The following is a 5,397-nucleotide window of genomic DNA, read 5'->3' as shown; positions in this document are numbered from 1 at the left end:
CATTCAATGTTTTCTTCTGGCATATATACATACATGCACACATGCACACAGACACACACACACAAATAATCTTTTAGAAAATAGATTCTGACAAAATATGTGGAGAGAGTACAATATGGCAAACACTATGGAAAACAGTATCTTTGTTCCTCAAAAAATTTGGCTTAAATTATGAAATAACCCAGCAATTCCTCTTCTGGTTATATACCCAAAAGAATGAAAGCAGGGCACAACTAGATGTTTGTATACACACATCATAGCAGCATTATTGAAACAAAAGTTGACAACAGATCAAATGTCCATCGATGGATGAATGCATAATAACAAAATGTAAAATAACAAAACAGCGTGCATGTTTATGGAATGTCATGCAGGTATAAGAACGTAAGACATTCTGGCACATGCTACAACATGGATGAAGCTAAAAGATGTAGTAAGTGAAAAAAGCCAGACCCAGAAGGGCAAATACATGATCCCACATACATGAGGTACCTGAAGGTAGTCAAATTCATAGGCACTCAAGGTAGAATTGTGGTTGCCAATGACAGAGAGAGAGGAGAGGGACTTGCTGTTCAGTGCACATGAAACTTTTGTTGGGGATTATGGAAAAACTATGGGGATAGATAGTGGCAATGACTGCACAATGTGATGTGCTTATGCACTGAAAATGCGTGATGGTAAATCTGATACATATTTTATCACTATAAAATAATACGCACACAAAATGGGCAAACTAAGGCACTGCTCTTTGCTAAATAGAATGGGTGAAAAGTCATCAAAAACCATTTGTAATGCTGAGTATGGTACTGCAATCCCAACAACTGAGAGGTGGAGGCAGAAGAACCAGAAGTTCAAAGTCATTCTCACTACAGAATGAGCTTGGAGGCCAGCTGAGGCTGCATGAGACCCTGTCTCAAAAACCCAAAACCAAAAGTAACTTGCAACAGTAGCTTTGAAAAATATATTTTATGCATAAAAAATAAAATGTGTAATATAAATGTAGGCATAAAAATAATGAAGCTTATATTTGAGGAGGAAGCATAAAAATTTACTTTATGTTAATTAGTAGAGGTGATAAACATTGCCAGTGAAGTCTACCTGATGACTTTATATCCATACTCAGGTGCCAAGGATCCAAGTGTAACCGACTGTGACTAGTAATAATCAGATATATAGAGATTAGAGACGTGTACAAACATCTAAGTGTTAGTAGCATTAAAAATGAATCTTTCTGTAGGAAACAGCATATTTTAAAATGAAATGGAAATCTTTTTTAAAGGTTAAAAACTCATTCAATTCTATGTCTTACAGGGTTTATCCTGAGCTCAATATTGTATAACTGTATTAAGTCAACTGTGAACATAAAAATTTACAGCCACTTTTGAAAGAGATGTAATTTCCTTGCTCTGGAAATTGTTATTGAATATGTTAAAGCTGTAATGAAATGCTTCTCTTAATCATGTGGTTATTAAATTTAAAAAAAATGAAGCTAACATCTAGGTGCTTACCATCTAGCTTAAAACCTTGAGTGTTACTGAAGCATCAAGACCCTTCTTGCATCTCCCTAGTGACACCCCCTCTCCCACCAGTATAACTGCCAGTTCTGGATTTGCATTTATTACCCCCTTTCTTCATTACAATACTGGGGGAAGGAGAGGAGCCCAAAGGATGCCCTACTTTCCCCTGTGCACTGTGAGACTCCCCCAGTGACTATGTCGCTCCTTTACTAATAGAAAATGATGCTGTCTCAGTAGCTGAACTTTTATCTTGATGCAGGGAGTCTTTCTTCCTAAAAGTGATTTATCTTAAAGTCTCTCTTGTCTGATACTAACGTATCTAAATCAACTTCTGTTTGGTTGTTTACTTATTTATGTCTTGCTACCTTCATTCTTTCTGTGTCTGTGTTTTTTTCCACCTATGACTCTCTGATCATTTCTGTATTTAACATATTTAGCACTATTTCCTTTTATTGTGATTATTGATAAACATGGAATCTTCCCTATCTTTAGTCCATATTGCCTCTCCTCACCCTCCCCCTGCCTGTTTTGCCTTATTTTGGATTAAGATGGGGTTTAAGGGAGTGTATTTAAATTTTTTTATCCTTTTTACATGTATGGTAGCTCTATTACTTTCATAACTTATAATAATGTGTAAAAGGTATTAGTAAAATGTATGCATTAGTTGGCTTTTTAAAAAAACATTTCATTATTTTTATTTTATGTATATAAATGTATTGCCTGCATGTATATAAGTGCACTCATGTCATGCAATGCCAGCAGAGGTTGGAAGAGGGCATCAGATCCCCTGGAACTGGAGTTACAGACAGTTGTTAGCTGCCATGTGAGTGCTGGGAACTGAACCAGGGTCCTCTGCAAGGGCAGTCACTGAGCCATCTCTCCAGCCCCTAGCTGGTATTTACAAAGTCTAAAATGAATCATTATCTTTTTCTTTTTTTGCTTCCACTTAAATCCATGTTTTATTTCTCCCAATCCTAGTAATAGCACAGAAATATGCACCCCATCCTATGCACCCCAAACTGGTATCCAGTAGGCTGAGATTACAGGGAGCCTTCTCAGCACTAGTGATACAAAGGGCTCCCAAATTCAGGGCACAAATGTGCCTCCAAGTACATGGAAGTCAGCAGGGCATTGGCCCCGATGTTGCAGCAGTCTGACTTGGCAATGCAACCTACATTTCTGAAACTGACAGTCTGTGGATGGGGAAGGTTGACATCTGAAGGAGTGAAGTTGAAATTGCCTTGTATTATCTCACCCTTTCAACATTAAACAGAGACCAAGAGAAAAATGATTCTAATATTTCACCACGTATTTCTTCTTATGCAGTCTAAGCTGAGAATGTCATGAATGTCATGTAAATAGGTCACTGCGAAATGCAGCAATTTAATTATTTTCCACTCAAAATAAGAAACAAACTAGTATGATCTCACTTCTATTAACTTTTGAAGGTTTACAGCAGTTAAAATATTTTTGCTCCTATGTCTGAAGGTTAAAAAAACATTTGTTTTTCATAAAATACAAGAGCAACCAATTTGACCATCAAGTAAAAGTAAAAACTGGGATTCATTTTAAATTAGTCCAAAGTGGCCTTTAGGAACTTAGTTGTAGACTGCTGCGCTAACACCATGACAAACCAAAGTGTAAGGTTGGGTTTGCTTTTGTTTTGCTTTTCTTTTCAGTATCCAATGTTCATGGAATAAGTTCTGGAAATCTTCCAATTGTAAGGCAGGGATCTGTTTGGATTCCACCATGGGTATGCTCCTTGGGTTGGATGCTGGAGGGTAAGGCACATTTTGCTGAACCTATGTTGACTACCTAGTAGTCATCAAGGTCAAAAAATTCATCGTCTCCTCCTTGGTATTCCATTCCCTGGACATCTACTCGGTACCTCAAGATGCATCCAATTCCACCAAATCCTTTCACAAATTGGGATCCTGCTTATGATTTATCTGTGAGAATTTCTAGTGTAGCTCCAAATTTTTTATAGTTGTTAGCAAACCATTCCAAGAGGGGCATGCTAGCAATCAGTTCATGTTCCTGTCCAGTCTCTTTGTCTATTAAGTGAGATTTATCCTTCTCTTGTTCTGGAGTTTAAATAGAGAATTTTCTCTTCTTCTGTGTCTTGGCAATGAATAACATGTCTCATTATATCCAGATTTTCATAGACTATTAGAATCTCTACAGCTCCCATTTCCAAAGCCTTTAGTGTATCTTCAACTCCAAAACAGTATTTGCCTGTGTCCTGGCTAATTTCATTAAAGTATCAACTTATTAATTTCTTCTCTTGAATGAATTTCACATTGGAGAGGACCTCAGCAGGTAATTCAATAGTTTGGTTGAATCCATTTTCACCACCGTAGGATATATCAACTAATTTTAAAACTTTTTTGATTGAAACCTCTGATCAAACATACCAGATTGACTTAGTTCAGTTTTAAAGTCAGCTGATCCAGCTAAAACGAGACCAACCACATTCACTTTGTCCCCAGAAATAAACAGCTACACAGCAGTCTCTGCTACTTTACAAACATAGTTATGTGACTTTTCCATTTGTAAATCAGCAAAACGCAAGGCTGATTAACCTCCTCTGCCATGTTTCTTTGGGAGATCCAGTGAATTTGTACAGGACTTCTCTGGTGTTTCCTTGGAGTGTGCCAAAAAGCACCACTGCCATCTATTACAATAAAGCCAAACTTGCTGTCATCTGAAAGTAGTGCTATAAGAGCCTTTGTATGAAATTTGTTGTCACACAAATACAATGATGTATTAATTGGTTTGAAAGGTTCAAAGTCAATGTGGCCTTTCTTTTCCTTTCCTTCTTCTGTTACAATTGTTCTAGAGTAAACAACCAGACCGTTTGGAGGTACTTTGTTATAAAGTTTGAGTCTCTGTTGTACAGATGTAATGGCTCCCAGGACTGAGAGGCAGTTTACTCATGACTTAAAGTTAGATGCAATTCCAAATTCATCTGCTAATTTTTTTTTTCATTACAGCTTTAACATATTCAGTAACACACTCCAGAGCAACTATACATCTCTTTCAAAAGTGGATGTAAATTTTTAGGTTTACAGTTGAATTAATACACTTATACAATATTGAAATCAGTATAGACACTGTAAGATATAAATTGAATGAGTTTTTACCCTTTAAATATCTCCATTTCATTTAAAAATATGCTGTTTCCTACATTTTTAATGCTACTAACACTTAGATGTTTGCACGTGTCTTTAATCTCTATGTTTCTGATGATTACTAGTCACAGTCGGTTACACTGACTTAGTATGGAAATAAAGGCATCAGATTTCACTGGTAATGTTTATCACCTCTACTATTTAACATGAAGTAAATTTTTATGCTTCCTCCTCAAATATGTCTTTTTTAAAAAAATTGTTGATTTTTCTGTGTGTATATCAAACACAACATCCTACACAGTCTTATTCATCTATATACCCACTTCCCAAATGGTACCCTCCCATAGCCTCCCCCCTCCCACATGCTGGAGCCCACATACTCTGTCATCCCTGTTACTGTCCTCTGTGTTGTCGACACCCACAGCCATTATCCAGTGCCTGTCCATCTGCTTAATCTAGTCAGCCTATCTAGAGATTCTTGTTTTAGGAAGATCAGCTGTTCCTCATCTAGCAGGAATCAGTTGTCAATATTCCTTTAGATAAGATTGGGGTCTGCTCTTCCTTTTCCAAGTCTATGCTGGGTTACTGTCTGGGAGTCTCTTGTGCTACCTTGGCCAATAACTCAAAGGTCACAGAAGGTATCACCTGACTGGCATTTTTTCTTGTTATGTAGCCTTTAGCTGTACATATGGATTCTTAAAAATTGTATTGACTCCATTAATCTTTGGTTATACTTTCCTTTTGGGTGT

The 5,397-nt window shown here is 36.9% G+C and overlaps 1 pseudogene; it reads right to left on the bottom strand.

Moving 5' to 3' along the window:
• Nucleotides 1-3,332: 3,332 nt before the first annotated feature.
• LOC103742030 lies at nucleotides 3,333-5,076 on the bottom strand (annotated as a pseudogene).
• Nucleotides 5,077-5,397: the final 321 nt, after the last annotated feature.

Source organism: Nannospalax galili, unplaced genomic scaffold, assembly GCF_000622305.1.
Source record: "Nannospalax galili isolate Female #2095 unplaced genomic scaffold, S.galili_v1.0 scaffold18, whole genome shotgun sequence".
NCBI lineage: Eukaryota > Metazoa > Chordata > Mammalia > Rodentia > Spalacidae > Nannospalax > Nannospalax galili.
The sequence above is the reverse complement of the archived record's forward strand: the minus strand, read 5'-3'. Positions and strand labels throughout refer to the sequence as shown.